Source organism: Halyomorpha halys, unplaced genomic scaffold (genome assembly GCF_000696795.3).
Source record: "Halyomorpha halys isolate HHAL.00 unplaced genomic scaffold, Hhal_1.1 Scaffold147.1, whole genome shotgun sequence".
NCBI lineage: Eukaryota > Metazoa > Arthropoda > Insecta > Hemiptera > Pentatomidae > Halyomorpha > Halyomorpha halys.
The window spans coordinates 564,239-588,659 of NW_027116131.1; the positions used below are offsets into that span (position 1 = coordinate 564,239).

The following is a 24,421-nucleotide window of genomic DNA, read 5'->3' on the forward strand; positions in this document are numbered from 1 at the left end:
AAATGAGTGAGGAAATCATTTTAAAAATTTGCTGCAAAGGTCACTTCCTCGTAAGATGATAAAACAAAAATCAATCAGGAATCAGGTATTAGTTGGAGTGGAAAGTATAGAACAGCACTCCAATATACAGAATCACGCTCGACCTTCAGATTTGTACCCAATTTATGAGGCTGAGTGGAACTCACAGGACTGACTCAACGGCTACTGGTAACAGATAATAATTATCTCCCAAATCCGGAATCCTAGGAGTTAGTAGTGCTTTGCCTTACTAATGAGCTATCCACTCCCAATATTAATTATTATTATTTTTTTAAAAATATATTTATTGAAATTTACAACTGTACATAAGAATACATTCAGTAAATTTGATCTCAGTTATAATGGAATGAAACAGGCGCACTCTGAAGACGTTTTTACACTACCAGATCTCGTGACCATCTTCTTTTTAGGCTCCTTGGGAATAGAAGAGGATGCAAGGTTAGAAATTAGTGGGTTTGGGTGGTTAGGGAGTTTATAATGGAAGGAATGATATCTGGTTCGGACTAGATCGGTTACATATGGAACATTAAGGTCTTTATATATGATTTTATTAGTGACGAAGTAAGGAGCATTGAGGATTTTGGATAGATACGGGGAAAATCGAAGATTTAGTGGAGCCACAAAGCTCAACTCTTATTACAGTCATGTAGATCAGTCTTTTGTAATGAGTTGGAAGTTTAGACCGTTTGTCCAGTAAGTGCTGTAGTAGTCGAAATATACAGTTTACTGTATTTTCAGTCCTGTGTGAGGATTGCAGGTTAGTAGTTTGTCCAGATGTAATCCATGGTAGTGGATCTGTTCGACAGGGGTAAGATCAACATTGTTAAAGGAGACTGTAGGTTATTAATTATTAATCTATATATATAAAAGGGAATGGTCAAATCTTTCTCCACAATAAACTTTGAATCAGTGGGCCGATTTATGAGCAGGTATTTTCAAAATGGCTCTATTCTCATGGGAAGATTTAAAGTTAATGAAATGTTCGAATTTTCACGTTGAAAAAAAGTTATGAACAAAATTGAGCGTTTTTTGTTTATAGCTCAGAAAGTAGGAGTTTTTTTCACGGTCAGAAAGATGAATGTAACCTCTTTCAGCCTATATCGAATAAAGATTCCTTTTTTGTGTCGTCTCAAAGTACCAAGTAATTTTTTTAAAAGAAATTAAAAATTAGAAATTTTTCCCTTTCACCATGGGAACGTTTAATGCAACTAATTTTCACTCCAACACACACTTTCAATTGTCAATCGGTTTCAATTGTTTCAATATAGTACTAATATACTTATGTAGTACTAACACAATAAGCAGGTTAATCTCTTTTCGAAGTATCAGAAAAAATATTAATGATTCCCTTTAGGATTTCTTGAGGTGCCAAAAACAAATGTCATCTCATATATTGGTTCAATTAATGTTTATTATAATTATTATTATTATTAATTAATTATGAGAGATAGTTGACCGTGGATGATGAATGAGGAGAAGATGGTTGGGGGTGCGGTCAATGAAAAACACAAATAAGTGCGATTAACTTATTTTAATGTGCCAACGTTTCGGCTAGAGTTTCTAGCCTTCTTCAGGGCTAAAAACAAAACAAGATAACAACCACAGTAAGTATAGAAAAATAAAAAAATAAAAAGAAAATATAAACAGAATAATTTTACACATAAAATGAATAATTTTACAAAATAGAATTAATAAAATGAAGTGATGAGAGAAGCAGGAAATAAAATGTATAGATAGGTAATTGAAAAAGTGGGTAGGATGAATGATTTAATAAAATAGAATGTTCCGAAAGTTTTTTTTTTTTTTTATGTTTTCTTTCCCCTTTCTTTATTTTACTCTTTCCCCTTATTTTCTCCACTTTTATCCATTTTCCTTACCCGCGTTATAAGTTGTACACTATACTTATAATTTGCCTCTTTATCATCTATTATTGTTACATACATTTTCTTCCTCTCAATTTTCACTTTCTTTTCATATTTAAATTTTAAATTAATAATAACTAATATGTTCATACTTCTTTGCATTATATAACTTTATTTTTATTTCATTTTCTTAAGTATGTTATTGTACCCACTTTTTCAATTACCTATCTATACATTTTATTTCCCGCTTCTCTCATCACTTCATTTTATTAATTCTATTTTGTAAAATTATTCATTGTATGTGTAAAATTATTCTGTTTATACTTTCTTTTTGTTTTTCTATACTTACTGTGGTTGTTATCTTGTTTTGTTTTTAGCCCTGAAGAAGGCTAGAAACTCTAGCCGAAACGTTGGCACATTAAAATAAGTTAATCGTACTTATTTGTGTTTTTCATTGACCGCACCCCCAACCATTACACTGCCTGCAAGAACCCGGGCCTCCTTCACAACAGCCAACCATCTACACGGTCTCTTGCTTTCTCCTTCCGTCTGCCAACCTTCAAGAGCTTCAAATCCTCCTCCACATCGTCCAAGGACGTCCTCTTATCCGTTTTCCATCTGGTTTACCATAAACCATCTTTTTGGGAATCCTTTCATCGGGCATCCTCTCAACGTGTCCTAACCATCTTAATCTTGCTCTTTTAATTAACGCCACGATGCTGGGTTCCCCGTACAGATTTATCAGTTTCTCATTCCTTCTTTTTCTCCAAACTTCATTCTTCGAGACTCCTCCCCATATCCTTCTCAATACCTTTCTCTTCCAGGAGTTGAGCATCTGTTCTGCTTTTCTTGTCATGGGCCATGTTTCTCCCCCATAGATCACTACTGGGCTTACGATGGTTTTTTAAATGACCACTCTCATCCTTTAGAGAGAGCTCTAAAATTCAGTATTTTCTGCTGTGAGAAATAACATTCATTTCCTGCTGCTATCCTGGCCTCTATTTCGCTCTCTACTTTGTTTTCTGTGGACTGAAACTGTGAACGTCACTTCTTCTATTCTCTTCCTTATCCTTTCTTGAGCTTTTCATGTACACCCTCTTGTTTTCATTTACCTTAAGGTCCAATTCATATGCTGCTTCTTCGAATTTCTGGAATGTTCCTTTCAATTTTGCTCGGACTCTTGCGGCAATGACTACATGCTAAATGTTGTGACAGTCTATTGTATATCCTCCCCCCCCCCCTAATTATATTTCATTTAATAGAATAATTTAATAATAGTCATCATTAAATCTATACACAAGCATTGTCAGCCCGGGTCAGCTAGTAGTAGATGGAAATATGAGTACATACTAACCTACTAATACTCTTGAGCACCTAGACCTGTATTATAACTATTATTCTTACTATATTTTCAGTATATAATTTTTAACCACACCATAGTTTACGTTTATTTTATGTTATCTTATTCCCTTACTCTGTAACTTAATATTAGTTTTTAAATTTTTTTTAGTCCAGATGAAGCCATACAACTTGGGACGAAACGTTGGTTAATAGTTTATTTACTATTACGGTCACGTATTTTTACGGCACCCGCACCATCTCCGTTTTATAAAATTATAAAAACTGATCACAATTCTATTCTTAATATATTAATATGCATATTATACAAATCTGTAAGGTTTCGGCCTTTTCTGTCCATTTTCATCTTCACCCAAGTTACAACATAATTTATTTTTTTAAATATACAACTCCTGAATTAAGATCGAGAATAAATCTTACTTCAGTCTATACGGGTTTTATTTTTCTCCTTTTTTTAAATTTTTGTATTATCTAACTCTTAAGTTTTTTATATACCAGTATTATTAATGATAAACAGTTTTTTTTAATTACGCTTGTTAGTTATTTACACATATTGACTGAAGCGAGGTTATTGTAATGAATTTCGTTAAAGATAGATTTTTCTGTTGGCGTAAAACTTGTTTGTTTTGAATTATAAAAGAGTTTCCTAATGTAAAATAAACATGAAATTTGCATTTTGATAATCAAATTACGATTGTTCCTGTTGTATATTTATATTTCCTGATAAATATTTTAAGTAGATTTTAACGTTTCGTCATCAATGTTCTTTGTTTCATCTCTTTTGGTGTGAGATGTGTTGCCTATGACTTCCAATTCTGTGATCTTCTATATCACTCTTAATGCAGCCAAAATTGGCGAAACGCTAACTGGTTCCTTATTTATTAGGTTTTAAGAGACTTCAGGCTTTGATTTTGTAAACTTGCAATAATATCCTAATTATATAAATATTGTAATCGAAACGCAATTAGTAGACTAATTGAAAAGTGGCCTGGATACGATTGAATTTTTGAAAACGATTAGGTCGGGTTAAAAGCTGATACAACTACAATTCGAAACAAATACAAACGATATCTGAAGGACAACGGTATGAAACTTTAGAAATTTTAGTGAAAATTTGAATACTCATAATGAACATGAATTCCAGTAAATTTTAAATAAACTAGATTGTTCATGCAGATGAGGCAATCTAGCAGATACATGAGTAAAAATACTATTATAAAAATCAATCCTCACCAAGAGTGTAAAAAGATAATAGAAAAACAAATGAAACACTTTATCATATATTGTTTAAATACTAATTAATACATAATAATTTGAGAAGAATTTATGAAAGAATGGAAAATGTTAATGGGATTCATACAACAACCCTGCAACTTCTGTAGCCTAGGATTTCTCATGCCTGAATCCTCCCCCCCCCCCCATCATCTTCCTTCTTCTTAGCTCTATTTCCTCACCTTTACTTTCTTTCCAGCCGTTTCATTGGCTGATTGTATCTTGAAGTGGGGAATAAGACTTTTTGGGATCTCCTAGGAATTTTCAAGTCGGGTCTATGCATGTTCCAGTTTCTACGATCCTTTCCTACTTCTTGCCTGCTCTGTTTATTCTCAAATCCTTTATTGCCTACCTTGGGAAAGACCTATGCCGATCTTGCTGAATACAAGAGGATACTACCGTGTTTTCCTCAGGCCCAAGGCAAGGTCCGTGCTGTCACATCTCTGGGTTGTTACCTTAGAACGTAAAATACTTGTAACTGCAACCAGCTGAGAACACCCTGGTTGTGATGATGTCGATTGAAAAATTCATCTGCTTCATTTGTGCTACATTCATGGAAAATTTAAGAGTAAAACCTAAAAACAAAAAAATAATTATATCTATTTATACAGTGTTTTGTTCTAAGTACTACATACCATACATTAAATCTTTTAATCGTTACAAGGATTAAACTTTTCTTTTATGGTGAAATTTAAATTATAAATAACAAACGACTAATAATAATTATGTAAATTGACTAACAATCAGTAAGAACGATATATTTTATTCATTAATTTTCTTAATTTTTGTTTTATGGACTTAACCGCATTGGCTTCTGAAAGACCCATATGTCTTACAAAACATCTCACACATTAATTTCTAATTAGAGCGGTAAACCTGCTTTCACGAGATAGGAAAAGGCATTCCTGGACCAATGTCATTAGAAAGGTAGCTAGTCGCCTTTCGTCTGGAGTAAAAGAACTTCTTAGAATATGTCCTCCCTAAGGGTTAGCTCATTTCACCAGATAGCAAAAAAGCCAAATTGACACACGAATAATTTAGTCCTTTATTTATTCCTTTTGAGATAAAAGATTAACATACAAAAAACCTTTTTTAAAATTCTCATAGGCTATGATTTTGGTAAACCTCAATAGTTGGTTCGGTCCTTCATTAAAAATATTATGTATCATTATACATACATGTCGATACATTATAACGTATCTAATAAATACATGTCAATGCTTTGCTTGAATAGCGTCACATCTGACTTTCTTTCTTCTTTTATTTTAAGTTTGATTTTATTTTTTAATTGGATGTATTCCCAAGATAGTACAGTAGATTGCGGTTACATTCTTTACAGAGGTCGTCTTCCAGGCTGTCCCAAAGCTATTAGACTGGTTACAGAGGTCGTCTTCCAGGCTGTACCAAAGCTATTGGACTGGTTACAGAGGTCGTCTTCCACGCAGTACCAAAGCTATTGGACTGGTTACAGAGGTCGTCTTCCAGGCTGTAACCAAGCTATTGGACTGGTTACAGAGGTCGTCTTCCAGGCAGTACCAAAGCTATTGGACTGGTTACAGAGGTCGTCTTCCAGACTGTCTCAAAGCTATTGGACTGGTTACAGAGGTCGTCTTCCACACAGTACCAAAGCTATTGGACTGGTTACAGAGGTCGTCTTCCAGGCTGTCCCAAAGCTATTGGACTGGTTACAGAGGTCGTCTTCCAGGCAGTACCAAAGCTATTGGACTGGTTACAGAGGTCGTCTTCCAGGCTGTCCCAAAGCTATTGGACTGGTTACAGAGGTCGTCTGCTGTCCCAAAGCTATTGAATTGGTTACAGAGGTCGTCTTCCAGGCTGTCCCTAAGCTATTGGACTGGTTACAAATTAACTACAGTCTGGAATCTGGAATACTTCAAACACAAATTTTTTTTTTGGAAGATGTGCCATTATTCCAGCCAAGCAGCGATATTGAGTACATGGGGTAGTACTCAATATCGCTGCGTATCAGCGAAGCATTTTTTAAATGAAATATTTATTAAATGTTATATATATAAATGATTGACCATATTATTACAAATTATGAAGAAGACTGCCAGGAGTGCGGTCAAAAGAAAACAAAAGATTGGTAAAATCTATCTATATGTCTACGTTTGTAGAGGTTCATCAGGGCTGTTTTAATAGAGAGATTTTGAAGAAAAAAAACAGTGGATAAACAGTACACTATTTCGAAATCTCTTAACTAGAACAGCTTACAAAGTGGGGCGAAACGTCGCCAAATAAAAAGTTGTTAACTATTTTTCGTTTTCTTTTGACCGCATCCCTGATCATCTTCTTCAAAATTATTTATTAAATAAATCAAATGATTAGTTCACGAAATAATTATAATCAAAATCAACAACAATTTTATCGTTAAATGATCTCAATTAGAAACTACCTGCATTTATTTCTTAAATAGTAATTTCTCAAATAATCATCGATTTCATAGAAACGCAAAATAATTATTTAAGAAATAACTACATTTCTGAATAAACGTTAAAAACCCATAAATGATGTAAACTACATAACACATAGATAGAACCGTTGCAGTGACTGATGTAGCCACTACCAGGTTGTAGACTGAGTGATAGTTGATGTCATGACAGCATTTACCGACTTTGCAGTATGGTCACACTAAACCATGCCTTTAACAGTATGATAGCTACCGTCATGACAGGCAGTATACATTCAAGACGGTTATGACAGTGAATATAGTCATGACGGCTACTGTCATATAGATGGCTGTGAAGTAACAGAGGTGCTAGGTACATTTCCACAAACTATATGACACATACAATTAAAGGTCCTCCTTTCTAGGAAAATTACAACTTTTCAAAAAAAGAGGGAATCTTTAATTGTATTTTTCGTAAAGTTAGTGGAAATGTACTTAGCACACCTGTGAAGTAAGCCACCGGTATAGTTTAAGCCATGTGGATATTTTATTTTAATAAATTTTCATTTCAGAACATAAAACCAAGGCACGGCGTTCCTCTATATCAATATTAGAATAAGTAGAACCCTGAAAATAATTGTTGGTTGAATTCATATCGCACAGCTTAGTAGCAAACATGGCCTTCAAGGTTCACTTATCACATTTTTCAGGAGATCAAAACTGCATTTTACCAAAAGGACTAAAACAAAATGGTATACACTGAACCAAAGCATTGGAAAATTTATTTGAGGTAATGTGATCCGAATACGTTGCGGGGATTTGATCATGTATGAAACCAGTGTCAAGGGTAATTTTTTATTCGTTATCCGACAAATACTTTCACCTGTATAGAGATTATACGTTATTCGAATAGCGAAGGACAGAAAGGAACCGAATGATTAATCCATAAAGCTTTCAGTTTTGCAGGTATAAATAAAAACATAGAATATATTTTATGGCCCGTAAAGGATGGTTATCCTTTGACACTAAATCTATCTTTATATGGACACTAAACATAAGTGTCCTTCATATATTTTATTTACTCTTTTTTTTTTTTTTTTTAATATTGTTACATCGTGCTGAAAATACTGTTTTTTTTGTTTTGTTCGTGATCTTATCTTATAGTATCTTTAAAATGTTTCTTTTAATTCCTTCACTTTGATAGCTGTCGTGGGAAATCTTGAAAGACGTGGGAGTTGGTTAGTGTCATGTTACGTTTTGGAAGGGTTTCTGTTTAAATTAAAAATCTGCGTATTAGCCGCGTGAGACCAATCCTCATTCTAGTGATGACAACCTCTCCTTCGCTATTGCGGTTAAGATCTCTCCAGGATTTGATTTACTTTTCATTTAAATATAAGAAGATGGTCAGGGTTGCGGTAAAAAAAAGAACAAATAGTTTATAACTATTTTAATGTCCGACGTTTCGCCCGACTTTGCAGGGCTTCATCAGGGCTAAAAAGATACAAAAAAAACTGAGAATATTACAACAATAAGATATATAATATGTAATAGATAAATATTATGTAAAAATAAAGTGATAAGAAATTACATATATATAAAAGGAAGGAAGACATAAAATAGTATGAATATAAAATAAACTTATAAATAAACGCGAGGAGAGCGTCCGTTCTGAGCGCAGTGGCCGGCTTCGAGAAGTCATGAGGTAAGAGGAGATTCTCCAATGGTGTGCAACATACGGGGTACCGGACGAAATCATATCAGATTGCGGTAGGGAATTTGATAACTCCCTAATTCGCAGTGAGAGCAAGATGTTGGGCATTACCTGGCGACGCAACACTCCCCATCACATCAAGGACAGGGGCGCGGTTGAACGACTGCACAACACGCTAGGGGAACATCTTCGGTTGCTCAAGTTAGGGCGGAATCTAGATCCATACGAAGCCATGCCGCGCGCGGTTATAGCGTATAACAATACAATCCATGCGGCCACGGGGTTATCACCTGTAGAGATAGTGTTCGGACAGAGGCGTCGCGATAGAGGAGACCTTATTACAACTAACAATAATCATCTCAGAGTGAAACTTCATCAAAAAAGGGTGCAGCGCCAAGAAACATGGGCGAAAGTACGGGAAAGATTGATACGTGAAAAACAACTTCGAGTTATGAAAGCAAATGACCGCCCCGCAGTCTGTAAAACAGGTCCGCTAGCATTGGGTACAATTGTATATCGTCGATTGAGAACCGCCCGCAATAAAACCGCTGCGCGCTACGAGGGCCCCTATCGGATCATTACCATTAGGGAACACAATCTATTTACGATAAAAGACGTGAATCACCCGTTTAGGTCCCGCACGGTTCATCTTGAAGAACTGCGAGTACTCCCCCTAGTACAAAGTGTGGAGCCGGACGACGGTGCTCAGCCTGGACCATCAAGAGAGTGATTTTTTTTTTTTTCCAGTAGTTGTATCAATTCAGGTCATGTTAATGAATTAGGGCCATACAATGTATACTTATGCGTTATTTTTATGGTTTAAGTGTTAGGCAATAATTCTTTATGTTAATTATAGCTCAGAGGAATAGGAGCACTTATATGTATATTTTTATTGTATAATGTTTGTTTATTTTTATTTATTTTTCTTTCATTAGTTCCTCCATACGAAGGAACTGGAGGGAGGGAGTTAGCTGTACAGAGCCTCTTAATAATAATTATAACTCTGTATCATTAGAATTTAAGTTTGATAGCAAATTCAATACCATATGTTCTTTTACCAGATGTTTCAATAATAAAATAGTCAGTTGTTAAGTAACCTTGTGTCGTTACACTGCTCGAATCCGTTTTTATTTAAAGTTAATTCTTTCAGTCTAATCATAAGTTATATATATATATATATTTATGTAAATTATAAATCTTGGAATATAATGGAGTGCCCAAAATTACTATTTGATTTGGTGGCATTGTCGTATGTATATGTATTTATATATACATAATACGGATTTTAACGAATGAAGTATCCAAAGATAAGAAATTTCATGAAGAAGTAACGGATCTCAATTTACATGTTTAAATTCTTACTGATCATTTAAAAAATTGAGTGATATCAAAACTCTGACAGAGGTAAGTCGGCGGATCGAAGCGGTAAAAACAGAGTTTTAAAAACATCTTTGGGTCTTGATGCTTTTAAAACTACATTCATGTGGGTTCAGCTTTTACAGCTCCAGGTAATCGTCACCAATAAATATTGAGAAAATTAATGTTTACAGATTTCCTTGTTACCTCAGTAGCCAAAAATAAATAACAACATTTTGAGATAAAAGACTTAACAAGTTTGATTACTCAAACTACACAGTAATATTCCAAGAATGTTTAGAACAATTACAACTCAAAATGAAAAAAAAAAAAAATGCTGTTTTAAATATGTCTGTCAGTTTCTGAAGATCTATTTTTTTTTTTTAAGCGAAATGCTCAACCTATTTCCGATTTTCATGTCTCAAATTATTCAGTTGATACCAAATAGCCCACCGAAAATATCCGTTCACATAGCCTAGCTGTGATACTTGAGACAATTCAGGGTTAATAAATGTTTACGGATAGCTAAATCATAACAACATAACTCAAGTGATATCTCCTAATTACTTATTACCTTAACTGTTACTTAAAGATAGTCACTATAAAGTATGCAGCTTTTCCAATTGTGTGTGTTGAATAGACTTTCTTGATAACATTATATTGTTTAAGAGAAGACGGAAACATATCTGATGCGAGAATTCTCGCAGGAATAGTCGGATCAACCAATAGTTATGTATTTATAACCGATGCAATTTATATGAACGTAGTAAGAGGGAATAAGTTTCAGGTATCTAGGGGATCGCCGATACCTCTAAGCAATTTTTCCGTAAAAGAAATTGCCTTGAAAGGAGGTCATCCTAGCCACGAGGGGAGGTCCCTAGGCAGCTAATTCAATAAAGAAAGGCTAGGTATCGCCTAGATAAACTCAATTAATCCCATCCCTTACCGCAGCAACCATCTTGTTATATTTTCTTCTTAGAACTGCTCTTAGCTCTTTGGATTCTGACCATTACTCTAATCGATATGGGTGAACAACTAGTACAAGAGCCGGGGTGAAAAAAGTTTTGATTATTTAAATTAAAATTATATATAACTAGTAGTCAAAATTGATGAGTCTGACAAGCGTAGGAGGAATAAGAAATGGCGGGTGTTTCAAAATGTTAAAAAAATTAACTTTTCTTTCGGAGCACTATATCCTTAAACCTACCAACAATACTAGAAAACTTAGAAGAACATCATTTAAAGAAGAGCAAATTTACAAAAATGTTAGCCCGAATAGAGCTATTTACATTCAATAGTAACCGAGAAATTGCTTTTTAAATTGCAACATTTCACTAAGAATAAACTGAAAAATCAGTAGCAAGTGAAAATATTTTGAGAAGACAATATCTCAAAAGCTTTTCGAAGTACATATGTCTATTAGCACTCAAGTTATTTATTAAAGTTGTTTTTATGTAATAAAAAGTAGTTCTTCTTCTTATGAATAGTAGTTTTATGGTTTGTCGACAAATTAAATTCACAAAATGTTCATATCAAGTTGTTCGGACAAATGCTTTTGATTTATGGAAAAATATATAAAAAATGGAATGGAAAAATATATCTCAAGAACCATATGTACAACGTCAGCCAGAATTCACATTAAAGCTATTTTAATACGTTTTATCTTAGTAAGAGGAGTAGTTGTTTTTATATTTTCAAAAATAACTTCACAAAACTTCTAGTTTTTTGGATACACTTTTTGAAAATATCATAAAAACCACTACTCGTACAAAGATTAACGTCATCAACTACTCCATTGTACATTTAACTAGCCTTATTGAGAGTGCTGGCAGACCATCTGTACGTTCAATCGTTTTTCGAGATATAGATTTATCAATATATATTTATTACTGATTTTTTATGAAATGTTGCTTGAAATGGTTTCTGAGATATATTTTTTCATAAATCAAAATGTTTGTTCGAACAACTAGGAATCAATATTTAGTGAATTTAGCTTGTCAAATATCATCATAAAAACTACTTCTCCTACAAAAATAAACGTTATAAACTACTGTATGTTACATTAAACTAGCTTTAATTTGAGTTCTAATAGACACCGGTACGTCGAATAGTTTTTGAGTTATAGATTTCTCAAAATAAGGTCGCTAACTACTTACTTTTCAGTACATTTTTTATAAAATATTGCTTTTTAAAAAGCTATATCACGGGAATTATTGAACGTAAATAGCACTATTAGGGCTCATATTTTAGCAAATTTTCCCTGCATTAAATGATGTTCTCTTAGGTTTTCTTGTGTTGTCGGTTATTTGTAAGATATATAGCTCCAAATGGAAAATTAATTTTTTTTTTACTTTTCGAAATAGCCGCCATTTTTTATTCCCACCCCCTATCTATAGTTGGCAAACTTATGAATTTTGACTAGTAATTATACATAGTTTTCATTAAAGTAATAAAAAATTAGGGTGAAATAACTTTATCGAACTCTAACAAGCAGGAAAACTTGCTAATGGATACTACACCGAACCAAACTAAGAAACTGGTATTAACAATCCGCCAGATAACACACCACAGGTATCAGATAAGAGATGTTAATCTCGTTGATAGAACTAATAGTGATAAACAAATTACTATTTCTAAAATTCACTATTATATATTAATGAACATAGTAGATATATGGGTACAGTTTTTTGGTATTTAGCGCCAGGTTTTTCAAACTACTCAATAGGGTACTTGACGAAATAAAAAAAAAAAAAATGAAATAATGTTAATTTTATTTCAGTAAATTCAGAAATGCAATAATACATGTTTTAATTAATATAGATTAAACAGGAATAATTTATAATTCTAGTTTTAAAAACTAAGATTTTTAATTTTTATACCAACAGAAGGAAAATGCAAACTGCCAAGATGGTATCAGAAGTGACGTCATTTAGACATAAAAAAAACACTGATATAGGAACTCACACTTTTTAGATGTTTTTAAATTATTATTAAATTTTCACTGAACCCATTATTTCTCGAATGTTCCTCTGGAAGGCAAAATCATTACGTTTTTAGTTACTCTAAGTAATCTTTGGGAATAAATGTAATATCAAAATAACTCAAAATTTGTGTCTTGCATTATGATTACATCGAAGTAATCTTGACAAAAATATAATCTATTATTTAGATTTGATAATGATTTTGGATCCCTTCCAGCCAAATGTTTCTAGTTTTGTTATCTTTTGCCACTTATATAAGCAACTTTCGAAGAATCATTAAAGTACTTTTGCAATTAAGCACTGCACAAAAACGATAAGGAATATAACTCATAATAGCTAACAAAGAAAACTAAAAAAAACAAAATAACACTCTGAGTAGACATCCCAACTGTATGTTTATGTCGAAATGACGTCATGCCAAATAATAATGGCATCTTCCTTTATTGCACGGCAAAAAAAAATTTAATTTTAATGTGTAGTTGGGGACAAAATAGCGACATTATAAAAATGAAAGTAAAAATCAGGGAGATTATTATTAACAAATAAGAAATATAAGACACTTTCCAACAAAAATATAAAATATTGGATTGAATACGATTTTCTTGCATTGAACTCCTTTGAGGTCCAATTGAAGGAGAGTGTTCTTACAAATGAATACATAAAAGATGAACTGGACATACTCGTTTCGATTTGACAGCGGGTTACTATGAAAAGTACAGCTAGCCTTAGGTTAAGGCCAAATTTATATGGAGGTAACCCGTTACTTTGGCAACTGCCCAAGTAACTAACTGTTATATTACAAAAATAACTGATTAACTGTTAATTTTGAAAGACAAACAGATTTGGTCTAGCGAGTGGAAATAAAAGTAAGAGGACCTGAAAAGATTTTAGGCTGTTAGTGAATTCTTCTGAATTACGAATAGAGATGGAAATTAGAACCTTATGAATAAGGAAGTTCAGAAAAACAAGATAAAATTGTTGAAGAATAATTTTTTCCATTGGAAGAAGATAATTACAGTATGAAGTAGATTGGAAGAAGTGAGTCCAAGTGGAGGAAATAAAGGTACAAAATAGTAAAAGAAGAAAACTATTTATTGTTAACCAACGTTTCGCCCTGCTTTTCAGGACTTGGTCAGGATTAAAAAAAAAAAAAGATACAATCATTATAGAACTGACAGAAAATTGAAATAATAAACATTTCAAAACAATTACTATGTTTATAAAATATATAAAACAGAAATAATAATAATAGAAGGAAGTATATATGTAGGTGGTCTAGAAACTAGTTACTAATAAATACAACCAGGTGTGTTAGAGTTCTAAATACAGATCTAGACTAATAAATTGTAGAAAAATATTCGTTAGAACTAGTTATAAATATGGTAAAACAGATAGGTGAAGTAAATATTGCATATGTAAGGTATAGTTAGTTATATTTAATATTTAAAAGGGAAAAAATAGGAAAATTTATTTTTAAAAAACAAATAAACATAGGGAGAAGTACCTGTCAGACTGAAACAAAGATGATAACTGAGGAGGCTGAGAAACGGAAAGTCAGGTAAAAATTTTACCTCTTCTTCCTCTAACCCTTAGGAAGGATAAGATTTTTTATAATATATAGATAGGTACACTGATATAATCTCTTATCTACTAAACTTAATTTAATAATTATAACTAGTTCTAACGAGTATTTGTCTACAATTTATTAGTCTAGATCTGTAGTTAGAACTCTATCACACCTGGGTCCTGTTTCATAATAAAGTACAAACTAATACTATTAGTCTTGTCAATTTAACTTAATACAATTGCACTGACTTGTACAATAGTAACTTTTACTTTAGACTTTAGTACTTTTAACTCCTCCTAATAGTCCTCTCTATTATGAAAAGAAAGTATTAGTGTAATTAACACGTTGTTGCTATAGTTGTATTTATTAACTAATACTATTAGCTTTCATTATGAAACAGGGCTCTGGTTGTATTTATTAGTAAATAGTTTCTAGTCCACCTATATGTATACTTCCTTATTATTATTTATTTATTTTATACTAAACATAACAATTGTTTTCAAACGTTTTTATTTTAACGTTCTATCAATTCTATAATGATTGTTTATTTTTTTTTTCCAGTCCAGACGAAGCCCTGCAACGTTGGTTAACAGTAAATAGTTTTCTTTTTGATTGACCGCCACCCGGACTATCTCCCTACAATACTTTTTCCTAAATAACTTTTGAAACATTCTTTTGGATAAAATAATTAATTTATTGATTTATTAATGGCAAGAACCTTCCCTGAGGCACTTAAAGAACATATACATTTAGCACCAAGGGTACATATAGACACGCTATGTTCCTGTTTGCAGAAATCGGGGTTGAAGTAGGCTGGGATATCAAAAACATTTGGAAACCAAACAAGATATGTGATCAGTAATTCTCTAGTTTCGGAATTTCGAACGAGACCGGTTCCCTTTCCAAACCAAAGAGAAAATGTGGAATGCAATTATAACATTAATAACAAGGAACATTAATTCTACTATTAATCTTTTGAACAACAGAACGGGTGATGTTTGTAAAATTATTAGGATATATAATAATAATAACAGCTTTATTTACATATTTACAGAACTTAAAAGCCTTTCTTTCGTAAGAGTACCGTTTATAAACGTGAAGAATTTACAAATATTGACTCAACTTAATTGATTGAACTTTAACATTAATTTATAATTAATAATTTTCCAGAGAGAAATACTTTACTCAGTCATACTGCACAATTACATTAGGTTGCTACAATACAGAGCATACCATTCAATCCATGATCGGATTTATATACAATACATATATTTATATAATATAACAATATTTTTTTTTCCTACCTTTTCTTTTTACAATCAATATAAGTCTACACACTAAATGCAAATATTTTAATTTTCTTTTTCTAGTTAAAAATTTCATTCCGTTTAACAATTTTATTTCATTTAATTGACAAATTTATTTCACTTTCTCAGACCTCCCCTCTCTCGTGATCCGCTACCCACTTTTGTCCCGTTAAACAAATTAAACGAATTTATCATTAGCAATGTAAAATCAAACCAAAGACATAATAGTCACAGAAGTAGATTAGTTTACAAAAAAAAATAAAATAAATTTTAAAAAAACAACCAATATATAGATTTAGAAGAAAAAAAAGGTTAGTTAAAATAAATACGTAAATCAATAAATAATTTAATGAATAAATAAGTTAAAACATAAATCGACACGTCCAAAAACTAATAAACCAAAAAAATAATGAAATATTGATAATTAAATATTATATATTCTACGTTATATGCGAACACTTAAATATAAATAATAGCTTAGAATAGATTCTTTATTACTTTACCCCATAGAACCCTATTCCTAGCCACAACTTCCCACCCTTTGCACTATCTCATCTCGCCTTCCTCTCCATCTCTTGTATTCCCTTGGTATCCACTCTGTAGCAATTTCGGACTATCTTCTCGTGTAAAGTCTGGTAATAAGAACATCTCAACTTCATTTCAGTTGATGTGCTTCCTTTGGTAGACTTTTCACTTTAATTGTAGAGTGTACTTTTCTATTGCTGATGCGGTCTTTTCTCTCGGTTGTTCCATTGTTCAGTCCACAGGTCTGAGGTTTTAGGTTTTGAGGGGAATAAGATAGGGAGGTCAGCATATCAGCATCAGCATCACAGAGCACACATCTCCTAATTAACACGTACTCGTGACCCACATTATCATCATCTCATCTCAGCAATATAACTTCACAAAATCTAAATTCGCTTTAATCACTAAAAATTTATATTAACTTTGGCTTACCCCCCTCTCTACAACTTATTTCAATTTATTTTCAATATATTACTTTATTTTTATCAATCAATTTTATTATAACTAAACCCCTACTGAAATGGATTACTTTAAGTTGATTGAGGCATCACTTCACCAAAGAGTAGAATCTGGACTGCCCGATTAAAATACCCATCATACTTAATGAAAATTGCAGTTATGTCCTCACCAAATTTCTACAATTGTTTTATGTTGCCGACCATGTCTGAGAATCGTATAAAACTACCGGATATACATGTTTTCAATTCCCTTTCCTTTAATCCTGCATATTCTGCAATATTTTTTCCCTCTTAATTTTATCCTTATATTTATTTAAATTTTTTTATCTTTAAATGAGATGTACAGTTCTAAGTAAATATATTGCTCGACAAAACTGATTTCTAGGTTGTTGTTGTTGACTTTGACCTCTCCTTTCCATAATCTTGTATCGTACATATAGTGTATATTCTTGTATCATACATATAGAGTATACTCTTGTATCACATGTATAGTGTATACTCTTGTATCATGCGTATAGTGTATACTCTTTACAGTGAGTGAAAAACCTCCTGCTTTGTCTGCAAAACAAACTTATACATATTCATTGAGGGGAGGTTATTGTAATCAGTTTCATTGAAGATAGATTTTTTTTATTAGTGTTAGTCTTGTTTGTATTGCATTACAATTGCGTTGCCTAATATAATATAAACATGAAATTAACACGTCGATAATGAAATTACGTTCCTTCCTATTGTGCAATTATATTTCCTGATAAATATTTGTACTAAATTTTAATGTTCCGTCACTAATGATCTTAAATATATCTCTTCCTTGAAATCGAGCAAGATTTTGTTAGAATTTTAATTATATTTTTACTTTATCTTTCACTACCTACTTATGAAATATGTAGTAAGAGAAAGTATCGCGATCGTGAAAAATTTCGAATTCGAGTTTTCAACAGAAATAACATGTTTTGAGGACCGTAGAGACCAATAAACCTAGTCTCGAAAAATGGTCTGTAAGTTTTTGTACAGCCAAACTCAAAAACGAAAAGTCGTACGTAACTGATATTACACATTTAAGATGGTTGTATACCTAGGATGTGACAGTAACGTTTTTCCTAGATAAATCCGTTTTGGGGAGATATGTCAAAGATTTTACCGCATACTGGGGTTGCTTTGTGACAACTCTTACAACAAGCTTAGGTATTAGTACAAGAGCCGGAGACAAAGTAAGAAAGTTATTTCGATTAGCCCTTAAATGAAAGCTAGTTTAATGTACTATACAATAATCTATGATGTTTATCTTCGTAGGAGTAGTAGTTTTCGTTGTATTCAACAAAATAAATTTATAAAATGTTGATTTCTACTTGTTCGATTATTATTTTTGAATTTAGGACAATATATCTCGGGGACCATAAGAAGTATATATGTCTGCCAGCACTCAAATTAAAGTTAATTCAACTCACTATAAAACAGTTTATCACAGGTATCTTCGTACGGGAAGTAGTTTTTATGATATTCGCATATAAATATAAATTTTGTCTGAATAACTATAAATTAACCAATTTTAGCAAATATCATAAGAACTACTACTCCTGCAAATATAAGTGCCATTAACTTCATTATAGTACGTTTAATTAGCTTTAATTTGAATGCTGGCTGACATCTGTACGTTCAATGGTTTTTTGAGATATAGATTTATCAATATATATTTATTACTGATTTTTCAAACCATTTTTTATGAAATGTTTCTTTTTAAAAAGCTACATCCTCAGAACTATAGAACGCTCTATTAAGGTCCATATTTGAGCAAATTCACTTTTCTTTAAATGATGTTCTATTGTTTTCCAGTGTTATGAGTAGTTTTAAAGATATATAGCTCCGATGGAAACGGAAAATTAATTTTTCTTTTCAAAACAGCTTCCATTTTTTATTCCGACTAACTATACTAGGCAGACTCATCAATTTTCACTAGTAATCATACATAGTTTTCATTGAAGTAATCGAAAATTGAGATGAAATAGGTGCCTTATTTCTCCTCTTGGGCTCTTTTAGTAAATTGCCTTGGGATAATACACAACCTCTATTCGGTATTTTTTTTTTTTTTTACTCATGATGTGAAATATGCTGTTTCTGATCTATGATTATGTGATCTTATCTTTCCGTGTTCCAGATGATTTTGAAACTTAAGAGTGGTTACTTGTATACTTGTATTTGGTAACTATTCATTTTTGCAAAAATTTAAAATACAAATATACTACGTTTTAAAATATATTTTAGCATAATAAGGACTATAAAAAAGAAACCATGTCAGAAAATATAGGACAAGAGCTCCTTAAGAAGGCTTAAAAGATGCCAGAACTGAAGCCCAATGCCAGAGAAGTGGTCCTTAACGCCGCTAAGAATCAGCCAAACAATACTGACATCTTGCATCTATCTAGTAACCAAAGGAAATATTCAACAGAGACTGTTGATTGGCAATAGCTCATGAACTTAATTATGAAAGACTGACTTAAATAATGACAATGTCTCATAGTTTTTAGGGGAGTTCTGTTAAAACCAAACCATTAAAAAAATCTAATTATAAAGTGGTATCGCATGTATCGTTTTCATGTCCCTGGAAGCAATCTAATTAATTTAGTTTTTAAAAACCCAAATACAGAAATAATCCTATCCGGATTCTTATTTAATATTTTCTTAAATGTACTGATGGGTTCAAGTGAAGTTGTCTAAAAATAATAAAACTTTGTATTCTAGTTGGGAATGGGCAGCTCATTAGTAAGGCAATGGACTACTAATTCCAAGGACCCTGATTCGATTTCGGCTGTGGCAGATTTTTATTATCTGTAACCTGTAGCCTTTGAGTCAGCCCTGCGAGTTCGGGGGCCCTCCAGGATTCCTCCAGCCTCATAAAGTGGGTACAATTAATTAGGTAAAAATCAGGCGGTCTAGCTTGATTCTGCCAAATCACCACCTTGCACAACCGTGGTTCTAGTAACAGTACTTCTTTACAATGTACTGCACCACTGACCCTTGCGGTACAGATTTAATTTAATTTTAGTCGAGTGCCTTCCGTTCCCGAACAAAACTCAAGTTTATCCCTAAGTACATTAATATACTTTCTTTAAGTTTACACGCAAATACAAAAACAATAAGGTGTCATCTTGCTTACACTAAATTTGATGAGGAAATAATGGTGAGATTAAAGGTGGAAAATGTTTGTTTTATCCAGTTTCGAAATTTCTTAGCTTCGCCTTCTGTTCAGAAACGTAAACATTATAATTTATCTAACTATCATACGGATGTGAAGTGTGGCCTCTTATATGAGGGAGAAGCAGCGCCTGAAGGTTTTGGAAAACACAGTATTGCGTAAAATATTCCGACTCAAGAAAGATGAGTTAATAGGAGTTAAGATGAGTTATAAGGCTTCATTTAAGCTTCGCACATAATAGGGTGATAAGAATGAAATTATTGTGTGAAAACGTTTGTTGATAAAATCGGAGGGTAGAGGGGAAAAATATGGCAACATAAAATTTTATCAGGCTTCATCGCCCTTTAACAAATTTAGTATCGTTTTGACCCAGTTCTTTGAAAACGTCAACAAGAAATTAGAATGACCAATATTTTATAGATTACTAGCGGCTCCCGTCCTCTTCCATAAATAAAAACCCAGAGAATTTAAACTAACAAATTTTCTAGGCTAATTTATCTGTTCAACAGTTCATTTTGAGTTATGTCTTTCGAAATATAAAATGATTTAATGGATAGGATTTCTGTTTTTTTTTTCTCTCTGCCAAGTGATGACACTTCCGCCATTAGACTTCTGGCAACCCCCAAAAAAATAGTGAATTTCGACCCACTAACCTAATGGAGTTAGTATTATGAAGGTCAAGTCTAAGGCCATGAAGGATTATTGATTATTATTGTCTATATTAATTGACATTTATAATTGTAACAACGATCCGACGTTCAAGTTTGGGATCCAATCCCGCCGCACATCACACACTCTGATCATCAATTTAAATTCTCAGTACGTTCCTGCAATACGCGTTCACGGTTTCAGACTTAAATGTAGCAGCTGATCGAACCGCAGCCATTGTTAATTAATCTTTCCTTATAGTACAAGAGCCAACTTGGGATTGGGGGGGAAGGCAGTTATTTCACCCCAATCTTTTATTACCTTAATGAAAACTATGTATAACATGTAACAATGCTACATCTGTCACTTTGCACAAAAATAAGACCACATCTGTCAAGTTTAAAGAACGGTTATCGCGTCTTCTAGATAATATTCCGGATTATTTTTTAATATTCACTGATGGTTTCAATATACACTGGCACTCACGCTCCCTGGCCGAGGCACCGCCGTTCTTACCCCTTCAGAACTCAGTACACCCCTTAAATTACAAATATTAGAAAAATGCCAGGCCAAGTGGGATGAAAGCTCTCCGAATAAATTAAAAGAAATAAAACGATCTGTAAAACCATGGTCAACATCCTACAGCTACAGCCGTAGGGAGGAAGTTGCTCAAACCCGCTTGAGAATAGGTCATCTGTCCTCACGCACTCTCACCTATTCAGAAAACAACAAACATCGCGGGCCCCGTCACCATCAGACTGTCAGAAAATACAAACAACCAGTTTCCAAAAGATTCAATTTCCTCAGCCCCCTCTTCAAAGTATTGGCAATACAGATAAAGAGGCTACCTACAACCCGTTTTTTCCCATCATGATATTAACCCCACGAACCTATGGGGCTTAGAAAAAAAAAAAGAGACATATTTACAGAACTACTACTGGAATTTTTTTACTATTAATAAACATCTGCAAATCTTCCTAATTTGTTGGTTTATTTATTTTACACATTTGATACTTCTGATTTTCAGTAAACTTTTGGTTAAATATTATGTAGTTCAATTTTGTTTTACTACAAATCAGTCACCTTATGATTTATGATGTTTTAAAATTACATTTTTTTTATTTTGAAAATTTTGTATTTTACTCTAAGGAACTAATTCTGTAATATTATTCTGAAGGGACCAGGCCCAGAATAAATAAATAATATTACTATTAATTTGTCGAATATAGATTTCTAAACAGAAAAGATATTCTGAACCATTTCATTAGAACTGCCGCCGCCAAAATATATATCAATCAAGACAGCGGTCTAGGTTACAAGGCTTTCACCAATTATAAATATATAATATTATGTAATGTGAAATACAAATTAAATGCTGAATGGAAATACAAAGATAAGATAACTGATATCTCGTACAATCAGACTCGTTTCATCAAAGAAATTCGACGAAAAAGAGATAAATGCCTTACATTCAGTATTATTTTATTTATTTATTTTTTCAAAGTGGCCTTATTTGTAGATCATGATAAATATATCATCAAGTTTATATCGATACTTCTAATCAATGGATGCATTCTTTAAAAAAACCTGTTATTAAAGACAGATGAGGAAGAGGTATACATTTCATAGCGTGTATGATATTTTCTGGTATAGCTTATTTATTATTATTTTATCACAGGTTATGTAATATTGTAGGTGCAAACCAAAAATGGTGTACCTGAAAATATCTTAGAGAATTGTATTTATACATTGGTTTTGAATATTGGATTAGTTATGTCATATTCTGTTAAATATTTTTACCATTGCGAAAAGAAGATCCCAAGATAGGAAAATTTCGCAGATATTTGTAACTTTGGAGATACGCCACTGCGGCTCTGTTCCGATAATATGATAGAAAAAAATATTTTTGTATACAAAACATTGTTAATGCAATTAAAGGCGATTTTACACTTTAACAAAAAAGAGGAAGAAGAATTTCTCAATTCCACAGCAGTTTTTATACTGGATTTTTCAATTACATTAAAATATTTTAAATATCCCAACGATACTAGGCAATATACTGGCTTTGTTTGAAAAAAAAAGTTTTTAATTGTATTTACACTTGAACGTATTGCAAAGATCCCGTAAACTGCCATTACTTGCATTACTCAGGTCGTCCTTTAGACTTTCCTAGTGCTTTTCGAATTGTTACAAATTAACCCGTGTCTATGGCGCAATCTATAGTAAACCTCAAACAGAAGAGTTAAAAGAAAATTTTTTTTTTAAATGTACCACTATTCAAGGGAAGCAGATATATTTCAGTTTTCAAAACTTTTTTGAATTCGGACTTATCGCTTACCTATGGCGAATTTTGAAACTTGAAAATAATTTTACTTCCTATTAAAGCACAACATTTTGTCTATCCAATATGAACATCTTTAAATCAAAGTTATTAGTATCGATTTTAAAGTAAGTAACTTTTTGATACAGTTTTTCAAACAGCAATTCCGATTATACAGATATATGAGGAAATGGATTTGGACAGGTAGATAAGTTTAACTATTTATTTTCTAGAGTAACTATTTTTCAATTTCGAAATTGCTTAGTCTTGAGGTTTTAGAAAATAAAGAATAACGTAAAATATTCAGACCGAAAAAGGACAATTAATTTAGAAGGATACACTGAATTATGGGAACTGCACCCGATGGATATAATTCAGGTTATAGCTTTGTGGTGTATACGAATCCCTGAAATGTTAATAAACACTGAACCGACAGGTAAACCACCGAGTGGTTACCGAAACGTAGATGGGAGGATTGCGTTAAAACTGATTTAAGGAGTATTCACGATGTTCTGTTGCATAAGAGCCCCTAGCGGATTTTCTGAGCAACTAGTTTCATAACCTTCCTTTTCAAAACTTCTTGTTATTGCTTACATCTAAGTTTTGATTAAAGTAATTTATTACAACAAGTCTAAAGTGGAAGTTGTGTCAAAGTTTCGCCACTGTGTGTCTTGTTAATCTTTTATCAGATGAGGAAGAGAATCATGATGAGCTAATTATCAACTGTCATTACATCATTATTATTGTCATCCATTGCTTTATTAGTTATAAAAACATCCAAAACAATACTAACAGAATCAAAACACAAACTTTGAGCTAACGGCGACAACAAAAAAATGGTGAGAGCTCATCTGGTCTGCTGCGTGACACCATTCTGCATTTAACAGACTCTCAACCATGTTATATCGTTTTAACATGGTAAAAGAAGGAATTATTTTTCTATTTAACACGCTTTAACATGTTAAACTAAAGATCATGGATACCCCTATAGTAGAGTTGGGTTTGGAGGGACGACACTGGAAAGAAGTTTGTAGAGAACAATTGGTGGAAGCTTCGGGTTCTTTAAGTCTTTATTATTTTAAATTTTACAGGTTTTCAAACAAAAATATTTTTTTCCATACAACGAAGACAAACACACTGTGAATTTATATTGAAAAATATCAAGAAAATTACTATTATTAGGAAGATATTCAATATAAAATTCTTTATGGTGTATTTAACCATCTTATAATTGAGCCCTTATAGACACCTGTATATCAAATAATTCCTTATGATATCGAATTTCTTTCAAGAGATGACTCTTCTTCAAAGGATCTTTTATAATGTCAAAATCATGTACAAATATTATTAAGCTTCTCTGAAAGGAAGAATATAAAATAAAATAATTTATAAAAATAAAAAATGCTCTTAACCATT

General features: G+C 32.4%; 1 protein-coding gene across 5 annotated transcripts in view; it reads right to left on the reverse strand.

The window, feature by feature from the left end:
- Ctr1A (Copper transporter 1A) overlaps positions 1 to 24,421 on the reverse strand; it is a 157,112-nt gene that overhangs the window by 29,451 nt on the left and 103,240 nt on the right. The gene's annotated exons all lie outside the window — the stretch shown is intronic.